General features: G+C 49.0%; 1 protein-coding gene across 2 annotated transcripts in view; it reads left to right on the forward strand.

The window, feature by feature from the left end:
• The first annotated feature begins 21,998 nt into the window (after window positions 1-21,998).
• PTPRA (protein tyrosine phosphatase receptor type A) overlaps window positions 21,999-23,932 on the forward strand; it is a 223,626-nt gene continuing 221,692 nt past the window's right edge. For both annotated transcript variants that reach the window (XM_063925332.1, XM_063925333.1), the window contains exon 1: window positions 21,999-22,396. The gene's annotated coding sequence lies outside the window, so the exon portion shown is untranslated. The remainder of the gene's footprint in view (window positions 22,397-23,932) is intronic.

The raw sequence follows: 23,932 nt of genomic DNA on the forward strand, positions 1-23,932 counted from the left end.
CCCGCAGGCGGGGGGGAGGGGGACACAGTTGGGAGAGCCAGTGATCACCACTGCTCTACTCTTCAAAATGCACACGCCATCTATCAGTACAAGGAGGGGAGCCAGGGGCTGTCCAGCCGCTCATGAGCTCTGGGCACGCCCCAAAATGACGAAAACGGGGGTTGTGGCGCTAGGCCACGCCCCCTCCTTATAAGGCCCCACCCCCTTTCAAGCCACGCCCGCACCTCTGGCACGACATGTCCCTATTCAGAAGAGATGTAAGTTGGGAGGTATGCTTCAGTCTCCATATATCCTGACTGGGCCTGACACCCCCTTAGCAAGATCATTCTGCTGTACTTGAGGAAGAGTTCCTTCTGGTTCCACTGTGGTTATGGGCCTAGACTGTCAGTGTGTTTATGCTGCAATATCCAGCTACCTGAACTGTGTGATCTACCCAGGATGATATACCCCTTTCACATCTCCAATGCCAGATCCTACTCGGGAATTGGAAATGGATCCTTCCCGGGTGGAATCAGGTATTGGAGACTAAGTGCTGGCTTCTCGACCCAGCAAACTGCCGGGCCGGTTGCCATAGCGGCGAGGCGGGGATGGGGTTGGAGCCGGCAGTGGGGGCTGAGGTGGAGGCGGCGCTGGGAGATGAGCTTATCTCCGCGCCACCTCTCCCAATCTAGTAAACGGGTCCCGGGAATCCGTTTACTTTGGCACTGACCCGGTATTCAACCGGGGAATAACCCTTCTTATAACCCGGGTTGAATTACCAGGCCAGGCACACTGACCCGTGTCGACCCGGCAATATTTCGGGTCGATACCGGGTTATTTGTCTGATGTGAAAGGGGTATTACATTATATTACTTCCTTACAATCTTCCCATTTTCTTTTCAGAAGGTCACCATTGCATACTCTGTGCTTGTCACTGCATACTCTGTGCTTGTCATTGCATACTCTGTGCTTGTCATTGCATGCTCTGTGCTTTTCATTGCATACTCTGTGCTTGTCACTGCATACTCTGTGCTTGTCACTGCATACTCTGTGCTTGTCATTGCATGCTCTGTGCTTGTCACTGCATACTCTGTGCTTGTCATTGCATGCTCTGTGCTTTTCATTGCATACTCTGTGCTTGTCATTGCATGCTCTGTGCTTTTCATTGCATACTCTGTGCTTGTCACTGCATACTCTGTGGTTTTCATTGCATACTCTGTGCTTGTCACTGCATACTCTGTGCTTGTCACTGCATACTCTGTGCTTGTCACTGCATACTCTGTGCTTGTCACTGCATACTCTGTGCTTGTCACTGCATACTCTGTGCTTGTCATTGCATGCTCTGTGCTTGTCACTGCATACTCTGTGCTTGTCATTGCATGCTCTGTGCTTGTCAGTGCATGCTCTGTGCTTGTCAGTGCATACTCTGTGCTTGTCACTGCATACTCTGTGCTTGTCAGTGCATACTCTGTGCTTGTCACTGCATACTCTGTGCTTGTCACTGCATACTCTGTGCTTGTCACTGCATACTCTGTGCTTGTCACTGCATACTCTGTGCTTGTCATTGCATGCTCTGTGCTTGTCAGTGCATACTCTGTGCTTGTCAGTGCATGCTCTGTGCTTGTCAGTGCATACTCTGTGCTTGTCATTGCATGCTCTGTGCTTGTCAGTGCATACTCTGTGCTTGTCACTGCATACTCTGTGCTTGTCAGTGCATACTCTGTGCTTGTCAGTGCATGCTCTGTGCTTGTCAGTGCATGCTCTGTGCTTGTCAGTGCATACTCTGTGCTTGTCATTGCATACTCTGTGCTTGTCAGTGCATACTCTGTGCTTGTCACTGCATACTCTGTGCTTGTCACTGCATGCTCTGTGCTTGTCATTGCATGCTCTGTGCTTGTCAGTGCATACTCTGTGCTTGTCACTGCATACTCTGTGCTTGTCATTGCATGCTCTGTGCTTGTCAGTGCATACTCTGTGCTTGTCATTACATGCTCTGTGCTTGTCACTGCATACTCTGTGCTTGTCACTGCATACTCTGTGCTTGTCACTGCATACTCTGTGCTTGTCACTGCATACTCTGTGCTTGTCATTGCATGCTCTGTGCTTGTCATTGCATGCTCTGTGCTTTTCATTGCATACTCTGTGCTTGTCACTGCATACTCTGTGCTTGTCACTGCATACTCTGTGCTTGTCATTGCATGCTCTGTGCTTGTCACTGCATACTCTGTGCTTGTCATTGCATGCTTTTTGCACTAGGGGCCTGTTTCAGAGACGCACGCAAGTTAAAGTTTAATCCGCCTTTGTATTTTGTAAGCTTTCCTGTTACTTGAGATAAATTTTCTTTCTTCTTGAGCGAATGTCTATTTTCCAAATAATTTATTATATGATTTATTTAGAGAGCGGACACAACTACAGTACTACAGTTAGTGGTAAAGGAAGAACTCTTGAGACTTAACCACACCAACCGCTAAACAGAGAAGTTGTGGTTTTATTTTAACTCTCTACTGTCGATGATCTATAAAATACCTCCCCTTTTAATATAGCTGTGAGAGACAGACGATGAGAACAGTAATTATAGAAGAGACCTACTGTATACTATTAGCGTACAGCTGGGGACACATGCAGCACTCATACAAGGCCATCCTAACAATTCTTTACCTGCCTCCCAGCCTGCAGCCAGACAGTGAAGGGCTGTCAGTATGCTGATTGGTGGAAGGCTGGGGCTATCCATCAATCAGAGTGCTGTATTCTCTACCTGCCTCCCAGCCTACAGCCAGACAGTGAAGGGCTGTCAGTATGATAATTGGTGGAAGGCTGGAGCTATTCATCAATCAGAGTACAGTATTCTCTACCTGCCTCCCAGCCTGCAACCAGACAGTGAAGGGCTGTCAGTATGCTGATTGGTGGATTGCCTGGAGCTATTCGCCAATCAGAGTGCTGAGAGCCAATCACTGTATAGAAGCATGGGGAGAGACGGCGCGGAACCCCAGGAGGGGTAAGTCATCTTTTTCTTGCATTTATTCCCGGGAATAGATGTGTAGGGGCCCCAGTGCAACAAAGAGACTAGAAAATCTCTGTCTGAGGCCAGGATCTCCGTGGATCCCTGTGGAGGCGCAGCTTCTACGTCTGAACACGGCCGTCTGTGTCAACGCAACCGCTTCTGTAGACTCAGTCACTGACTGCGACACCTCCATGTCTGGCTAGCCATTCCCCTGCTGCCACCCAGAAGTGCCACTGAAATTGCATCTCTCTGAATGCAATATCGATCTGCATCTTTGAGCATTAACCATCGGATGCATGCGCAGACTGAACACAGCAATCTAGTGACTCATGTGCAGTTGCTGCAGGGAGAAACGGCGAAACTCATACGCAATGTAGAGAGCAAGCTAGTGACTCATATGTAATATAGAGAGCAATCAATACAGAGACCATTCTAGTGACTCATATACAATACAGAGACCATTCTAGTGACTCATATACAATACAGATACCATTCTAGTGACTCATACACAATACAGAGACCATTCTAGTGACTAATATACAATACAGATACCATTCTAGTGACTCATATACAATACAGAGACCATTCTAGTGACTCATACACAATACAGATACCATTCTAGTGACTCATACACAATACAGAGACCATTCTAGTGACTAATATAAAATACAGATACCATTCTAGTGACTCATATACAATACAGAGACCATTCTAGTGACTCACATACAATACAGAGACCATTCTAGTGACTCACATACAATACAGAGACCATTCTAGTGACTCATACACAATACAGATACCATTCTAGTGACTCATATACAATACAGAGACCATTCTAGTGATTCATATACAATACAGAGACCATTCTAGTCACTACCATACAATACAGAGACCATTCTAGTGACTCACATACAATACAGATACCATTCTAGTGACTCACATACAATACAGATACCATTCTAGTGACTCATACACAATACAGAGACCATTCTAGTGACTAATATACAATACAGAGACCATTCTAGTGACTCATATACAATACAGAGACCATTCTAGTGACTCATATACAATACAGAGACCATTTTAGTGACTCATATACAATACGGATACCATTCTAGTGACTAATATACAATACAGACACCATTCTAGTGACTCATATACAATACAGAGACCCTTCTAGTGACTCATATACAATACAGAGACCATTCTAGTGACTCATATACAATACAGAGACCATTCTAGTGACTCATATACAATACATATACCCTTATAGTGACTCATACACAATACAGAGACCCTTCTAGTGATTCATATACAATACAGAGACCATACTAGTGACTTGTATACAACTGACATATAATTCCAGTAAATTAATACACAATTTGAAACATTTGTAGTAGTAATACAAATTACCTGCATTGTAAAAGTCAACGTTCAACAAAGAAAAAACTAATTAGCGTAACTAATTCAGAGATAGGCTCAGTGTTGGTGTTGGACACAGTGGAGTGAGTTTTTGCTATTACACATGCCTCTAAAGGCCCATACACACTTGACGATAAAATGAGCGACGTCGTTCATTTCAGCCCTCATCAACGACGTCGCTCATTATATCGTCAAGTGTGTATGCATCCGACGACCACCGATGCGCGGCCCCGCGGGACGTTAACGACCCTTGCTTATCTGTGGAGCATGTATGCTCAATTTCCACTATGGTCGTTACCGACCAGAGACGTCGTTGAATGTGTATGGTGTGAACGACCAACGACCAAGCCACTGTTCACCAGCCCTGTTCCCAGCTCATTAGTTTAATAAACTGTTCAGCTTGGATGCTTCAACGATGAATGGTCTTTGGTCGTTGGTAGTGTGTATGCTCATGTCGTTTGCTCAGCTGTTCAAGGGAAGTTCAAGGGAAGTCGTTAACGACGTGTGCATCGTCAAGTGTGTCTGGGCCTTAAGTCTCAATGCGCATGTGTCACGGTGGTCCTGCAATGCCGGTGTGGATTTATTCGCAAAGTGATTGTTAGACAGCAAGCATTTGTGGGTGGTAACAGGGTAGTGGCGAATGAAACACAGGCATACTCGGGGGAATATTACAGCTTGCGATGGCAATCCAGTCCGCAGGGTTACTTAGGAGGTCAATGTTTGACCGATGTGTGTTTCTGATGGTTGTGTCTTTGCAAGCAGTGGATCAGAGATGCCTCCAATAGGCATTTAAATACAAATCCCGGCAGCTGCGACATATGCGTATTTCCGTACATCCACTGCATACATCTCTGACTCAGCCACTTCGTTTCATTTAACATGGGAACTAGGTAATACTTCCTATGTTGAGCAGGCTGACCTGTACGAGAATAATTTATTAATAATCGGCTAATTCCCGCATTATGGCAATTAACAGACACATTCGCTGGCTAGATTGCCAAAGCGTTGTTGATTATTTTTCCCTTCCCTCTCAGATGCGGCGCATGCCAAGCCTTGGCAGATGGTGGCACGACAAGCAGAATACATGGTATCACAGTGTGCCCGCAGCCTGATTCTAAGCAATAATGCAGAAATGAGATTTTATTTTGCCTCTAATGCTGGTAAGTGTTTTAGAGGAAAATAGGAAAAGCTTGAAACTAATGAAGGGGGGGTTAAGAGATTAGTGAGCGAGTGTGCAAGACCAGTGCCAGGATCACGCAAGTCTGAGTGTGTTCTGTGTTTCATCTCTATGTGACTCATCACAGCCTCGCAGTTATGTCTGACAGCTATTTAAGGAGCTTCTATTGAACAATAAGCACAACTCTAATGCTGAATTCACGGGCCTGTTTCATGTGTACCGGGAACCACAATTACTGGCAGCCTTCACAGAGGGGACCCACCTTTGTAACCTGTCCACCCCTGCCTGCTCCCCTACAGTCATGATCCAGAGTAAGCAGTCAGCAAAAAGAGGTGCTGCAGCAGCTACACACAGCAGCTTGTCGTAAATGGAGAAGGAGGCCCCGGTGGTATTATCATGTTCACAATGTGAGACTATTAGAATACATTACTCCTGACCTTCTGCGCTGGACAAGCTTGGTATAAAGAGAGCAATTCACTGGCAGTAGTGTTTGGGATGACTAGACCATCAAAAGAGATTGGTATGACGAAAAACAAGTACTGTGCTTTGCAGAGCCAATGGTTCACCGCATATAGGGGGTCATTCAGATCCGATCGCTGATGTGCGTTTTCGCACAGCATTGAGCTGGTCTGAACTGCGCATGCCAGACACCCGTCGGCTGTCTTAGGCTAGCGATCGCCTCTGCCTGCTTGACAGGCAGAGGCGGTCGCTGGGTGGGAGGGGGTGGGCTGGCGGCGTTTGGCCTCCGTTTAGGGGGCACGGTCCGGGCAACGCAGGCGTGCCCGGACCATTGGGGGGACGGCCCGCGGCGGCTGCGTGATATCAAGGGTATCTCCCTGCCAGCGCGCAGGAGCTGCGCTGGTAGGTAGCTACTCCTAAAATACAAAAGCATCGCCGCCGTGCGATGCTTTTGTACTTGTGCGGCAGAGAAGGGCCTGATATGCGGGGCAGACTAGCCCTGTGCTGGGCGTCCCCCTGCATGTCAGGGAAGCTGATCGTAGATGTGCTAAATTTAGCACATCTATGATCAGGTCTGAATCACCCCCACTATACAGTTTAATGCCTAGTGTAATAGCCAGACGGCCACCATGTACAGTTTCATGCCTAGTGTAATAGCCAGACGGCCACCACGTACAGTTTCATGCCTAGTGTAATAGCAAGACAGCCACCATGTACAGTTCCATGCCTAGTGTAATAGACACATGGCTACAATGCACATTTCTATGCCTAGTGTAATAGCCAGATGACCACCATGTACAGTTCCATGCCTAGTGTAACAGCAAGAAGGCCACCATGTACTGTTCCATGCCTAGTGTAATAGCCAGATGGCCACCATGTACAGTTCCATGCCCAGTGTAATAGACACATGGCCACCATGTACATTTCCATGCCTAGTGTAATAGCCAGATGGCCACCATGTACAGTTCCATGCCTAGTGTAATAGCCAGATGGCCACCATGTACAGTTCCATGCCTAGTGTAACAGCCAGATGGCCACCATGTACTGTTCCATGCCTAGTGTAATAGCCAGATGGCCACCATGTACAGTTCCATGCCTAGTGTAACAGCCAGACGGCCACCATGTACAGTTCCATGCCTAGTGTAATAGCCAGATGGCCACCATGTACAGTTCCATGTCTAGTATAATAGACACATGGCCACCATGTACAGTTCCATGCCTAGTGTAATAGCCAGATGGCCACCATGTACAGTTCCATGCCTAGTGTAATAGACACATGGCCACCATGTACATTTCCATGCCTAGTGTAATAGCCAGATGGCCACCATGTACAGTTCCATGCCTAGTGTAATAGACACAAGGCCACCATGTACATTTCCATGCCTAGAGAAATAGCCAGATGGCCACCATGTACATTTCCATGCCTAGTTTAATAGCCAGATGGACACCATGTACAGTTCCATGCCTAGTGTAACAGCCAGATGGCCACCATGTACTGTTCCATGCCTATTGTAATAGACACATGGCCACCATGTACAGTTCTATGCTTAGTATGGTCACCATGTACAGTTCCATGTATTGTGTATATAGCCATATGGCCTCTATGTATAGTTCCATGCCTAGTGTAACAGCCAGATGGCCACCAGGTACCGTTCCATGCCTATTGTAATAGACACATGGCCACCATGTACAGTTCTATGCTTAGTATGGCCTCTATGTATAGTTCCATGCCTAGTGTGACAGCCAGATGGTCACCTTGTGCAGTTACATGATTATTGCGGCCACCATTTACAGTTCCATGCATTGTGTAAATAGCCCGATAGCCACAATGTATAGTTCCATGCACTGTGTAATAGCCAGATGGTCACCATGTACTGTTCCATACCTAGTGTATGAGCCAGATGGCCAGTATGTACTGTTCTATGCCTAGTGTAATACTTAGATGGTCACCATGTACTGTACAGTTCCATGCCTAGTGTAATAGCCAGATGGTCACCATCTACTGTTCTTTACTTAGTATGGTCACTTGTACTGTTCCATGCCTAGTGTCAGAGACAGATGGCCAGTATGTACTGTTCCATGCCTAGTGTAATAGGAAGATGGCCACCATGTACAGTTTCATGCTTAGTGTAATGGTCAGATGGCCACCATGCACTGTACAGGTCCATGCCTAGTGTAATAGCCAGATAGCCACCAGGTACAGTTCTTTGCTTAGTGTGGCCACCATGTACAGTTCCATGCATTGTGTAATAGCCAGATGGTCACCATGTACTGCTCCATGCCTAGAGTCAGAGACAGATGGCCAGTACGTACTGTTCCATGCCTAGTGTAATAGCCAGATAGCCACCATTTACATCGCCATGCTTAGTATAATAACCAGATAGCCACCATGTACATTTCCATGCTTAGTATAATAGCCAGATGGCCATCATGTACATTTCCATGACCCGCATTATAGCCCATGGTCATCATGTACAATTCCAGCCACTTAACCATCATATACTCATGCTAGACCCAGGGTAATAATGCATTGGCCACCATGTTGATCGCGGTGGTGTAGTGGTTACATTTACTCATGAATTCAGTTCTTGTCAGGACTCTTTATGAGTGTAGTTTATATGTTCTCCCTGTGTATGTGTGGGTGTCCTATTTGTTTAGAGCTCAAATTGGCTGCTTCTACAGTGCTTACTCAATGATTATGATTTCATTGTTCAATTGCAGGGGGGAAAAAAGCCCATTCTTTAATATGTAGGAGATGACAAACTCGCTAGCTGTGTGACTTCCCAAGCACCGACTCATGACTGCAAAATGTCTATTGAATGACTTGTTTCCTAAGAATAGAGCATCCTTGCTTTATTCAGCAGGAAATTAAACTTCCTCTTTAAATGGGAGGGCTGGTGTCCCGACCCTTGTTCCACACGCCGTCAATTGGGGACATTACAAGACTCATGAATCAAGTTGATTCAGTCATATAACATGCGCATATACTGTGTCTACAACATTCTACTTCTGGGGTGGGGCTCCAGCTGTTGCAGAACTACAACTCCCATGATGCATCACATCCTTGTTTTCAGATTGGTTATTATCGGCTTTAAACTTACAAAAGGGGTACAAAAAAATAACAATAGGAGGACTCCATAAGAGGATCACCCTGTGAGCCAGGATTCCGGCTGTTGGTATGGTCAGCAGTCGGGATTCCGGCGTTGGTATCCAGACCGCCGAGATCCTGACTTCTGACAAATTAACTTCATCCCCTGGCACTTTTTATTTTTTTATTTTCTGTGTATTTTCTGAAAAACATCACATGGTATATGGCACCGCCGACACTAGTATTGGCAGATCCTACGTTGGTAATTGGTGTTAGCAGTGTGCAATGGGGTTTTATATGGGGTTTATATATTGAGCAATACATTTAAGCTTGCAGGCCTCGTCAAGGGACCCCATTTTTCTGCAAGTTCCTACTCTATCAGTCATAATTATACACATGGCAACTGCTATCACATTACACCTAATAGCTGGTTTAAAGCTCACGGTACATTGGGCCTAATTTAAGGTTGAATGCAAAACAATATTTCCTTCTAATGGGCAAAACCATGTGCAGTGCAGGTGGGGCAGGTGTAACATGTGCAGAGAGAGTTAGATTTGGGTGCATGAGACGACGTGATGACACAAATCAGAGTCATGCAAAAACTAATCAAATAAACAAAAGGCGTTAGTCCTCTGCACTCACCACTCCTAGATCAGGGGCACAGAGACTCTGTGATTATTATGTAAACAATGTGGTCACATACCATTCTGCCCCCCAGATCTAGGAGTGGTGAGTGCAGTAGTGGCGACGCAGCTATATTGGGAGGTGTTGGCCTGTAGCATACAGTCTTCCATATAGGAGATTCCCAGGGGCACATCCTCCACTATAGACGCTGAACAGGTCAAGAACACATGGAGAGGCACGCATGCGCAGTAGCTCAGAGGTGACGCCTCCGGCGGTCCAGGGGTTGGGGTGAGAGGGAGGCTGCAAACGCCCATTTTGTGCGCAGTGAGATCCGCCCAAGATCCGTCTGTCTCAGAATTGGACTTAGATAGATAAAAATGCATAAATTAGCTTATGTGCACGCGCAGTTAGCTAAAACTTGACTTTTACAGCCCACCGGCGTATCTCTAATGGCATCTCATTCCCGATATTGATACATCGGGCAGCATCACATCCCCCATAGAAGCCTAGGGAGGGATCACAGAAGGTATCGGAGATATCTGCTGCGATCCCTCCTTTATACATACCACCAAGGATACTTAATATTTGCAGCTAACCCCCATAAACCTATGTTTTTGGAGACATAGGGGTATATTCAATTGAAGTCGAAAACTGCCGTCTGTTGAAAAGATGGCAGTTTCCGACTTTTTTAGGTCGTAAGGGGTTCCGACTTATTCAATCTAACCCCGAATTTTTCAACAAGTCGAGGAATTCGACTTGTCGAAAAGCACGTGGAACGGCGGAATAGCTGCCGATCTGCGTGCTTGTGTCGAAAACGGGGCCAAAACCGACAGGTTTAGGCCCCCTTTTCGACCATCTCAATTCGACTTTAAAAAAAGTCATAGCGAGATGGGGAGAGCAGCGCTAGAGACGGGGAGAGCACGCGCTGGAGGATGTGTCACAGCCGCCGCTCACAGCAGCGTCCGCCCGGCTCAGGCAAGCGAGACCTCGCTTGCTGGAGCCGGGTGGACGCTGCATGAGTGGCGGCTGTGATGCGGGGACGGGGAGAGGCAGAGAGACGGGGGGGGGGGGGGGAGACGGGGGAGAGCCACGGGCAGAGGGGGAGAGCAGTGCTACAGCAGCGGCTATATAGCTGCTGCTGTAGCGGCTGCTCTACCCCGTCTGCCGGCGGCTCTCCCCCGTCTCCCCTCCCGCATATCAATTTGACTTTTTTAAAAGACGAATTGAGATGGCATTGACTAACCCAGGTCGGATCCATTCCGACAAATGAATGTCGGGATGGATCCGACTTCAATTGAATATACCCCATAGCTGCAAATATTAATTGATGAATGGGCACCTTAAAGCACCTCTGTAACCACCATATATGGTAACAAGCTACGTCCAACTCCATTTTTTTTTTTTTAAGCAGTCAACCTGTAAGAAGTAAAATCTCTTCGTGTAACCACAGCAGTGGGAATTCTTTCCCGGATGCATGAACATTACATTAGTCGACCTATAGTTTGGTCGGGTGGTATTCAGTATGCCGGCTGTTGGTATCCCGGTGCTCAGTATACCGGCGCCGGAATCCCGACACCCGGCATACCAACAACTATTCTCTCTCTTGGGGGTCCACGACCCCCCCTGAAGGGAGAATAAATATCATGGTGTGCGTATCGCACCACCGTGCCTGCAGCGTGGCGAGCGCAGCGTGGCGAGCGCAGCAAGCCCGCAAGGGGCTCATTTGCGCTCAGCATGCCTGTGGTCGGGATCCCAGCGCTGGCATAACATACTACACCCATTTGGTCTTGTCACTATGCTGCTTTGTAATGGAGTCCTGTCATCTAACAATCAGTTGTACCGTGTCTGCTAGTCAGAGGTGTAGCAAGGTGTCATAGTGCCTGGAGGAACAAGGTATGTTTTGGCGCCCCCCTCCCCTGTACTGAATTGGGGGCGTGGCCACCCGGGCCGGTTCTAGATCTTGTGGCACTCAGAGCGAAGGTTTCCTTTAGTGCCCCCCCCCACACACACACACATACCCGCAGGGGAAATATAGTGCCAGGGCAAAAAAAGGAGCGTGGCTTCATAGGGAAGGGGCGTGGCCACAGTTATGGTGCCTGTAGTTATGGACCCAGTGGTTGTGCCCTCTGTAGCTGTGCCCGGAGTAGTTGTGCCCCCAGTAGTTGTGCACCCTGTAGCTGTGCCAGCGGTAGATTTGCTCCCTGTAGTTGTGCCCTCAGTAGATTTGCCACCTGTAGTTGTGCACCCTGTAGCTGAGCCCCGGGAGTTGTGCCCCCTGTAGCTGTGCCCCTGTAGCTGAGCCCCTGTAGCTGAGCCCCCTGTAGTTGTGCCCCCTGTAGCTGTGCCCCTGTAGCTGAGCCCCTGTAGATTTGCCCCAGTAGTTGTGCCCCTGTAGATTTGCCCCCAGTAGTTGTGCCCCTTGTAGATTTGCCCACAGTAGTTCTGCCACCTGTAGATTTGCCCACAGTAGTAGTGCCCCCTGTATATTTGCCCCCAGTAGTTGTGCCCCCTGGTTTGTGCCCCCTGGCAGTGCCGCATACACACACAAAGAAAAACAACAAAAAAGCAATACTCACCTGCCCCGCTCCTGCTTGCCGTTGCTGCTGCTCCGTCTCTGCAGTCCTGTGCAGTCTGGCTGCGGCACATCTCCACCCGTCTGGCGTCATGACGTCAGCCGCTCGTGCATCACGGAGCACGGAGGGGTGGAGGGGAGGGTGGTAGAGTGCTGACGCCGCTCCGTGCGGCCAGACGGAGATTCCGGCGGAGTCAAGCTGCGGCGCCCTGTACTTGGGCGCCTGGAGCTCGAGCTCCACCGGAACCACCCTCCCTACGCCTCTGTTGCTAGTGCAGTCCTGGATAAGTAAATGTACTGTACATTCCTTCAGAGTAAACACTCTTTGAAATCTAAATGAAAAGCGTCCAGTGAGAAAAGAGATGCATTCTGGGAGAAATCACAGTACTGACTCATATATGTACCATCGGGATGCAATCAATATGCCGGCTGCCGGGATCCCAGCAATCAGGATACTGACGCCGGAATACCGGCGCACAGGGGCACTTCCCTCTCCATGACACCCATAGAGTGAGAATTGGGTACTCATAACGTTCACCCCGCTGCCGGCAATCTGGTGGGCGGGATCTTGACAGCCGACATCCCGCCCGCCGGTAATTAATATGTATTCTGTACCATCAATAGCAGCAGTGTTTGATTACACTGTATCAGAGGCGTTTTAACAGAGGAGGGGGCCCATGTTCACCTCCGGGTGGGCCCCCTCCTCTGTCCGTCGCAGTAGTCTCCGGCTTTGTGCTGGAATCTACTGCGCATGTGCAGGTCTCCGGAAACATGGCGCCCGCCATGTCCTGGAGACCAGTTTGGCTACTGCGCTTGCGCCTACAACAAACAAATTCCAAAGCTATTCTGTGCAAACATAGGGATATTCAAAGAGTCCATTCTGGAAGGATCAGACGCAGAGGCAGAACTCTGGGAGGCAAAGGAGTCATCTGCCGCCGGGCTCCTGCTCTGAAGGGGGGCACCTCTCCTCCCATTCTGTGACACCATTGAATTAAAGTTAATTGATAGCTGCCACTATCTTTTCAGTGGGTGACTTCCTCACTGGTCCCTGCACCTTACAAATCACACCCTCTTTATTATACTGAATATACACATTTTACAAGTGTCACACCCAGGATTACAAACCACAACCTATTACACTGGAAGCAGACACCTTACTGATGAAGCTATTTGCTCCTGTATAGGAAATATGAGAATTTTAACTATATGAAGATACATCTCTGACAATGACACGTAACTTCATATAGTTAGAATTCTCATGCTACCTCTACAGGAGCAAATAACTCCATCAGTAAAGTGTCTGCTGTCAGTGTAACAGGTCATGGGTTCTAATCCTGGGTATGACTGCTAAGAAATGTGTGATTTAAAATAAAAGACAATTAAATGTATAAATACAGTATATACATTTTTTTCAGAACACACACACACACACACACACACACACACACACACACACACACACACACACACACACACACACACACACACACACACACACACACACACACACACACACACACACACACACACTATTTATCTTGCCTCCGGGCAACAGTGACGAACTTACGCCACTGATCAGACGTCTGTGTAATTTGCACATGTTTGCACAAAGGCTGGGTACGGGATTGCAGCTGTGGATGCGTTAGCGTACAGTACTGACTCAGGCCCTGCGTGACTTTTTTGTGAGCTCACTGGTCATTCATCTGAGCAGTTCCCCCCCAACCAGTTCCGTTATATCGGATATCAGAACACAGACTTGCGTGCAGCATGGTTGGTGTAGTGGTAAGCATTGCAGCCTCACAGCCCTAAGATCAGATACTCTTGGTGAAGGCCCTACATATTTGGAGTTTGTAGGTTCTCCCCATGTTTGCGAGGGCTTCCTCCGTGTGCTCTGGTTTCCTCCCACACTCCAAAAAACATACTGGTAGTTAAGTTTACAAAGAGTAACCCTAGTCTATGCGTATGTGTATGTGATATGGGATATAGGGGGTAATACAGACCTGATCGCTCGCTAGCTGGTTTTTGCAGTACTGCGTTTGCATAGTCGCCACCCACTGGGGAGTGTATTTTAGCCGTGCAAGTGTGCGATCGCTTGTGCAGCCGAGCGGTACAAAAAGATCTTGTGCAGTTTCTGAGTAGCCCAGGACTTACTCATCTGCTGCGATCACTTCAGCCTGTCCGGGACCGGAATTGACATCAGACACCCTCCCTGCAAATGCTTGGGAACGCCTGCGTTTTTCCAAACACTCCCAGAAAACGGTCAGTTGCCACCCACAAACGCCCTCTTTCTGTCAGTCTCCTTGCAATCAGCTGTGTGAATGGATTCTTCGCACAAACCCATCACAGAGCAACGAACATCTTTGTAACTGCGTGACGCGTCTGCGCATTGCGGTGCATACGCAGTTTTGACCTGATCGCAGCGGTGCAAAAAACGCTAGCGAGTGATCAGGTCTGAATTAGGCCCACAGAGTGTAAAGGTGTGTACACACGGTACGATTTTTTCTTCCGATTCTGACTATATAGTCAGAATCGGAAGAAAAGATAGTGCAGATCGCAAGGTGAAAGTCACCTTGCGATCCCGATCCTATCCCGATGCGCGTCCCCGCCAGGTCGGCATCGCAAGAAAAGATAGACCGTGCTGGCAAGTCAATCCTTGCTAGATCGGTGTCCTATCTAGTTCATATCGCAAGTGTTTCTAGCACCTTGCGATATGAGCTTGCGATGCCGATCAGCGTCATCCAGACACTCACCGCCGGGTCCATTTTCAACGCGCGGAGGAAGAAGCAGCAGCATCGGCAGCACGTGGAGGAGAAGGCAATCGAAGGAAACGTAAGTATATCAGCAGCGGGGTTGGGGGGCAGCACTGGGGATCACCGTATCTACACTGGGGGGCACCGTAGGGGGACATATCTGGAACCGTGGAGGGAAATATCTGGCACCGTGGGGGGAAATATCTGGCACCGTAGGGGGACATATCTGGCACCGTGGGGCAATGTATACTGGCACTGGGGGGGCATATCTGGCACCGTGGGGCAATGTATACTGGCACTGGGGGGGGCATATCTGGCACTGTGGGGCAATGTAACCTGGGACTGGGGGAGGGGGGGGCATATCTGGCACTGTGGGGCAATGTATACTGGCACTGGGGGGCCATGTCTGGCACTGTGGGGCAATGTATACTGGCACTGGGGGGCCATGTCTGGCACTGTGGGGCAATGTATACTGGCACTGGGGGGGCATATCTGGCACTGTGGGGCAATGTATACTGGCACTGGGGGGGCATATCTGGCACTGTGGGGCAATGTATACTGGCACTGGGGGGGCCATTTCTGGCACTGTGGGGCAATGTATACTGGCACTGCGGGGGCATATCTGGCACTGTGGGGCAATGTATACTGGCACTGGGGGGGCATATCTGGCACTGTGGGGCAATGTATACTGGCACTGGGGGGGCATATCTGGCACTGTGGGGCAATGTATACTGGCACTGGGGGGGCATATCTGGCACTGTGGGGCAATGTATACTGGCACTGGGGGGGCATATCTGGCACTGTGGGGCAATGTAACCTGGCACTGGGGGGGGGGCATATCTGGCACTGTGGGGCAATGTATACTGGCACTGGGAGGGCATATCTGGCACTGTGGGGCACCGTATCTGGCACTGTGGGGCAATTTATCTGGCACTGTGGGGCACTGTATATGGCACTGGGGGGCACCGTATATGGCACTGGGGGGCAATGTATCTGACACTAGGGGGGGCACCGTATCTGGCACTGTGGGGCAATTTATCTGGCACTGTGGGGCACTGTATATGGCACTGAGGGGCACCGTATATGGCACTGGGGGGCAATGTATCTGACACTAGGGGGGGCACCGTATCTGGCACTGTGGGGCAATTTATCTGGCACTGTGGGGCACTGTATATGGCACTGGGGGGCACCGTATATGGCACTGGGGGGCAATGTATCTGACACTAGGGGGGGCACCGTATCTGGCACTGTGGGGCAATTTATCTGGCACTGTGGGGCACTGTATATGGCACTGGGAGGCACCGTATATGGCACTGGGGGGCAATGTATCTGACACTAGGGGGGGCACCGTATCTGGCACTGTGGGGCAATTTATCTGGCACTGTGGGGCACTGTATATGGCACTGGGGGGCACCGTATATGGCACTGGGGGGCAATGTATGTGACACTAGGGGAGCAATGTATCTGGGACTGTGGGGCAATTTGTATCTGGCACTGTGGGGCAATGTATCTGGCACTGGGGGGCTCTCCCACATGCGGCTCTCCCCCCTCCTCCACCGGCTCTGTCCTCCCACTGACAGGAGCAGCGGCATGGGCCTGCAGTGTATGCGGCTCTCCCCAGCAGCAGCAGGTTAGTCTCTCTCTCTCTCTCCTGTGGATGTGTTAAGTTTAATTTTCATTTTTACAGGTACCCCTACCCTATTGGATTCTACTGGACAAGTGGACGTGATCGGCGTGGGATGTAGGTAAGTAATCGCTCTCTCATTTTTACAGGTACCCCTATTGGATTCTACTGGACAAGTGGACGTGACCGGCGTGGGATGTAGGTAAGTATGTGTGAGTGTGCAAGTGTGTTTTAATAAATTTTTACTGTCACGGTGTGCGAGTTGTGTTTTTATTTGGGTATTTTTGTTGTTGTAGAACTACAGGTACCAGCGACCCCGTTATTTCCCTGTATGCTGGTACTTGAGGTTCTCCAAGTACCAGCAAGCGGGGGAGGCTTGCTGGGCCAAGTAGTTCCACAACAAAAGACAATATTCTCTTCTCTACACACATGACTTTCAGCCTCCCATCCACCGCCCACGGATGGGGGGGACAGCCTCGGGCTTCACCCCTGGTCCTTGGGTGCCTGGAGGGGGGGTGACCCCTTGATTTAAGGGGTCCCCACTCCTCCAGGGAACCCCGGCCAGGGGTGACTAGTTGGGGGGGTAATGCCACGGCCGCAGGGACCTCCATAAATGTGTCCCCCGGCTGTGGCATTATGTCCCTGGCTAGTGGAGCCCGGTGCTGGTTTTAAAAATACGGGGGACCCCTACATCTTTTGTCCCCCATATTTTTGGAACCAGGACCGGACTAAGAGCCCGGCGCTGGTTGTCAAAATACGGGGAACCTCTGTCCAATTTTTCCCCAGTATTTAAACAACCAGGACTGGCTCAAAGAGCCCGAGGCTGGTTATACTTAGGAGGGGGGACCCCACGCATTTTTTTTTTAACTTTTTTAACACATTCAGACCCTTCTCCATTAAGTTAATGGAAGCCCTGGACAACAACATTGCATTCATGTCCTCCTCCCACTCCCTTCCCAATCAGTAATTATTATTTTTTCTATAAAAATGTACAATATATTACTAGTATGATGAGCAGGCAGGCCTGGAGATGCAAATTCGTGGCGGAGGGCTGGGTGAGTTGATGGTGGGCGCACATCGGCTCATAGGCAGTAGTGGGCATTGGCTCGGCAGCGGTAGGGGTCTTCGGCAGGATTCAGTGAACATTATGGCTGTAGTGCCTCACTAGCCACTGACCTCACCGCACGCCACTGGTAAAAAGTGGACTCTTGCCTGCCGTGATGTATAAAATGGGGACAATTGCCTGCAGTAATGTATAAAATGGGCATTCTGCCCTGATGTATAAAATGGGGACACGTGCCTGCCATAATGTGTAAAAAGGGGGACACTTGCCTGCAGTAATGTATAAAATGTGGACTCTTGCCTGCCATAATGTGTAAAATGCGGACTATTGCCTGCCATAATGTGGCCTGCCCCCCCGCACAGTCTGGCCACGCCTGCGTTGGCCGGACCGCGCCCACAAAACGGCAGCCAAACGCCGCCGTGCCGCCCCCTCCCGCCTCAGCCTGTCAATCAGGCAGAGGTGATCTCAAGGCCACGACAGCTGTCGGCCATTCTGCGTACTTCTGACCTGATCGCTGAGATGAACTGCAGCAAGCAATCAGGTCAGAATGACCCCCTTACTCAGAAGCATACACAGACCAGTAAGATCTGTGCATGCTTCTGTTTAAAAATGTTGTGTTAAAAATTTAAAAAAAATTATGTGCAGGTCCCCCCAAAAAACAGAACCAGCCTCGGGCTCTTTGAGCCGGTCCTGGTTTCAAAAATATGAGGGAAAAATAGAGTAGGGGTCCCCCATATTTAAGCAACCAGCAGCGGGCTCTTGGTCCGGTCCTGGTTCCAAAAATATGGGGGACAAAAGATGTAGGGGTCCCCCGTATTTTTAAAACCAGCACCGGGCTCCACTAGCCAGGGAGGTGATGCCGCAGCCGGGGGACACTTTTATACAGGTCCCTGTGGCCGCAGCATCACACACCCCAACTAGTCACCCCTGGCCAGGGTTCCCTGGGGGGTTGGGGACCTATTAAATAAAGGCCCCCCCCACCTCCAGGCACCCAAGGGCTAGAGGTGAAGCCCGAGGCTGTCCCCAGCACCCCTGGGTGGTGGGTGCCGGGCTGATAGTCAAAATTGTGTCAAAAAAGAATATTGTCTTTTGCTGTGGAACTACAAGTCCCAGCAAGCCTCCCCACATGCTGGTACTTGGAGAACCACAAGTACCAGCATGCAGAGAATTAAAAGGCCTGCTGGTACCTATAGTTCCACAACAAAAGAAATACCCCAAGAAAGACAAAACACACACACCGTGAAGGTAAAAGTTTATTGACACACACACACCAACACACTCGCACATACTTACCTAGTGTCCCACGCAGCCCCTCGGTCCTCTTGTCCATGTAGAATCCATAGGTTAACTGGAAAAAAATTTAAACAAAAATCAGCCACAGAGCAGAAATGCACTGTTTTAAAAATGGCTGACAGTCGAAAAAGACACTCCCCCCAACCCTGTAATGCCATCCCACTATTATAATGAGATAGTCAAAATCTCACATAAGCCGAAATCTCACATAAGCCAAAATCTCACATAAGCCAAAATCTTAAGCACACAAACACAGATCTCAAGAAAAGTTAGTCAAAATCTGTCCTATCTGGGCTCCGGGGAGTTCAAGGGAAATCTCAAGAAAAAATAGGACATAGCAAGGATCTCACCGTGTGTACACACCTTGACTCTCTGTAAGGCGCTGCGGAGTTTGTGCATGCTATATAAGTAGCTGATAATAAATGAATATTATAGTTACTAAATATATGGCATTTTGTGGCAGTGTAGGTTCAGGTGATCTGCTAGGAGCTTTACATTAAACCTAAAATACAGTACTGCTTATGTGTTATGTTTACTGTATATATCATTTATTTCCCTGCATTGAGTGATGCAGAGGTGTGATACTGGAGTGACTGGTGACTGGTGTGATACTGGTGTGACTGGTGTGATACTGGCTACTACTGCATACTGATTAATAAGCCCGCGGCAATAGAATAGCGACGGCGTGTGCACGGAGGATTAGGGGGAGATGTACTATGCAGTGATAAAAGTGGAGAAGTGAGCCAGTGGAGAAGTTGCCCATGGCAACCAGTCAGCATTGACGTAAGTAACATTTATAATTTGCATACTATAAAAGTATACAGATCAGCTGATTGGTTGCCATGAGCAACTTCTCCTCTGGCTCACTTCACCACTTTTATCACTGCTTAGTACATGTCCCTGTTCCGCAAAGTGGGAGACAGGAAGTCAACAATGGAGGAGGTAAAGGAGGGAGGGGAGGGTGGGGTGGTTGCTGCGTAATGGGTGGATGGATAGAAAAGTACAGACAGGCGCATCGGCACCATTTTCTGAGCGTTCCCTAGTCAGCAGCTGTGAAGGCCCCGGTGCCTCAGCTGAGACGCTCTGCCTGAGACAGCACACGGTTGCTGAGAGCCCGAATGGTGCTACCGATGTTCCTGATTTTGTACGTGAGCGACGGACGTGAGACACTGGCAGTGGGTGTGTCTGCGCACAAGACTGCGGATGAGTCATTAGCATATTTCCGCAAGTCCACTGCATACGAAAGTGCAGCTGCGCACACACACACACACACACACACACACACACACACACACACACACACTGTGACTGCTGTTGGATCAAATAGGGTTTGAGGTAACAATAGGGTTAAAAAAAGGGGCAGACTAGATGGGTCAAGTGGTTCATATCTGTCGTCACATTCTATGGGGTCAATCCAATTAGCTGCCATATTGTCACAGCTGCGAATCATCGCGGCAGAGGCCGCACTTTATAGCGGCCCGAATTCGCACAAAACTAGTTGTCACCCCATAGAGGTCTGAGCAATTTTGTGCGAATTGGGCCTGATTCGAGCCCGTGAACGGTGCGAGATTGTCTTTGCCGGTGTTTAAAGTTAAACGGCGTTGCAACAGCACTTCGCGACGCACCATTCGCAGCTAATTGGATTGACCCCTCTGTTTCTAAGGAATAAATTTACTAAAGCTTCTAAAAATGAAAAGCGGTGACGTTGCCCGTAGCAACCTATCGGATTCTATCATTATCTAGGATGCAATACAGAAATGATAGACAGAATCTGATTGGTTGCTATGGGCAACATCACCACTTTTCATGTTTAGACGCTTCCCTATGTCTCTATGCAGCTGAGACACTTGTGTACTATCTCTCAGGGCAGAGCCGGCCCTAACCAATATGATGCCCTAGGCAAGATTTTGGCTGGTGCCCCCTAGCACCACCGCTAGTTCCGCCTCTGACCTTGCACCTCTTTCCCAGCATCATCACCCCTCATCCATAGCAGTCCTTATTTTGGGGTTTGTACACCTTATATTTTAAATAAGAACAGTTCGCACATTTGGCGCACATCCCAAAAAGTGTTTTTGCTGGCAAGGGGCATGGCAACACAATAGTAACCCCAATTCCAATTACGCCACACAGTACTGCAACTTTATTCACATTTGATCATGCGATAGTGTCCATAATTCATAATACATCCCACAGTAGAACCCCTTATTCACATTACATCACACTGAATTGCTCCTTATTCACATCAGACCATACCCTATTGCTCTACATTATTAATGCACTTATACACATAATGACACACATACTGTCGTGCCCCCTACACATTTGCTGCACATTATTAGTGCCCCTATACACATAATATGTGTGATACAATAGTACCGTTACACATATTCTGCACATTATTAATGCCTTTATACACATAATGACACACATAGTGCCCCTTACACATATGTTGTACATTATTAATGCATTTTTACATGACACACATAATGCTTCTTACACACAACACTCACACTGCCACTAACACTGTGACCTCTGCCTCTGCTGGGATACAGATGTGTCCTCATAAATCTTGCCTCAATGCTAACGTTGGGCACATTTTTTTTTATTGATAATGCATCTTATTTGCATTGCTATGTGGCTAGGATGCACAAGCAGCTTCTGTTGATTAAAATGATATGCATCATGCCTATATACTGTGTGAGACTGTGGCTGTATCTGCATATGAAATGATACACATAGAATATAGGCATGCCACATATCATTTTAATCAGCAGAAGCTGCTGATGCCCCTAGGCATATCAAATGCCCTAGGCAATTGCCTAGTTTGCCTATGCCTATGGCCGGCTCTGTCTCAGGGATCCTCCTCAATCTGTCTCCCGCCTGGGGGCGTGTCCGGCCGGTGATTGGCAGCCGCGCCCCGCCCCCCTCAGGAACAGGCAGAGCTCTCCCAGCCCCCGGGATCTGCAGCCCTCCCAGTCCTCCGTGCCCAGGCAGCAGCAACATGGCGGACAGCAGCACAGGGCTCTAGCCGGAGAGACCCCACCTTCCCAGCCTACCTCCCCGGGGCAGAGGGCAGCCATGAGGCGGCAGTGAGGAGCTGCAGCCCGGGATCTGCCTGGCAGCACCCATCTGGCTGCTCTGCAACTTCCCTGGGAGGAGATCGCACGGCAGCAGCAGCCTGGAGGGAGAGAGACACCATCCCTTCCCCGCCGGACCACTGGCTCCCCTGTAGCATCGGATCACCCCCTGCTGAACCGGATCACTGGATAACCCCCCTTCTTCTGCACCGGATCCCTCCAGATCGCTGGATCCCCGCTGCACCGGATCCCGCCCAGGGGCTGAGGGTAAGCATCAGGCTTTCCTGTGTTGCTAGCTGCCCATCCCCGGGTCTGTGGGGCCCCTGCTTTTAACTGCTGCCAGTATTGGGGGGCGGCACACCCCGGGGGGGGGGGGGGGGGGTGTATTACAGGGTGCCAGGGTGTGAGCACAACAGATTCCTGCACAGGTATTGCATGGTATGAGGATGCAAAAGTATGCATACCCCTGAGCCATGCCTGCAAAATGGGTGTATATATCTCTGTATATGTGTGTGTGTTGTTACTATCTATTGAATTACATATTATATTGATGAGTGCCACAGACCCTACAGCTAATACATGCTTCTATTGCCTGGGCACATGTGTGTGTATGTGTATATATATATATATATATATATATATATATATGTATGTATTTCCTCATCTGTTGTTCCTCTGTAAAGACCTGTCCTACTGTGCAGCGCTATTAACTTGAGGGATCGGAATAGTAATGACTCCCAATGACATGAGACAGTAAACGTGGCCCCATGAGCTTGCAATCTAAGCTGTAAGACAGAAGCATTATCAGCCCCCCAATAATAAAGCTGCCATTGCTGTTTGAGACTAGCGGCACGGTTGGAATGAGTAGCGACATTAGGTGGCGGAGACAAGCTTAGAACAGGCCACACAGATGGCCAAAGAGGGTCTTGGCTGCCAGTCTGTGGTCCATTCATCAGAGTACCCAGAGGTGGCAGTGCCAGTCCTTGATGATGTGATGGCCTTAAGGGGAAGATCCAGTGACATGCTATCTGCTGACGCGTTGCAAGTTTTTGGCTGGTCCCGTTACTCTGGTTCTGGTTGCACTCGAGTAGACTGCGAGCAGAATCGGTAACGCACAAAGCTTCTGCCCCTTAATGTCGCCGACATGTCGCATCTAGGAGACACAAACTGGGATCTTCCTGATATATAGGACTGATGCTGCTTTAGTGCAGATGTTCCCGTACCTGAGCGCCAGAGCTTGTATTCCAGTGTAGTGTGACCCGGGAGTATTACGCCGGTTCTCTGTGTTCCGCACCGCACAGGATTTACCTGCAGCTATGGGTGCACGGTATGCATGAAATGCCATGCAAACTTTGTTTCCCCTTCTTGTAATTGCTGCCGATCTGGGAATGCACAACTATTTCCATGGCCGGATAATGTGGTCCGTAAACAGATTGTTTTTGATTAATAGAATAATTATTATTCTCTGTTAGTAAAACACCAGCCTATTGTACAGCACTCTACATTGACGGGATCATAACACAAACCTAATACAGTTAATGTGAATTAAATAGTGAAGATGGCCCTGGCCTGCAGAGCTTGCACTCAGAGAAGCGTGGTGGCCTCATGACACTGTATATACGGCAGTGGCTGGTGGGGAAGGAGAGTGCTGTTCCTCTAAGCAGAAGCCTCATCAGACCCTAGGAGGCTGCGGGGGCCTGCTCGGCTGGGATGGATACAGCAGCAATGGCTGATGCTCTCTCTGGTCCTGAGACACTATTTCAGCAGCCTCTGTCTGCAAGGCAGCCGTCCCCTTGGTGTGAT

The sequence above is a fragment of the Pseudophryne corroboree genome, chromosome 1 (assembly GCF_028390025.1).
Source record: "Pseudophryne corroboree isolate aPseCor3 chromosome 1, aPseCor3.hap2, whole genome shotgun sequence".
NCBI classification, from domain to species: Eukaryota; Metazoa; Chordata; class Amphibia; order Anura; family Myobatrachidae; genus Pseudophryne; species Pseudophryne corroboree.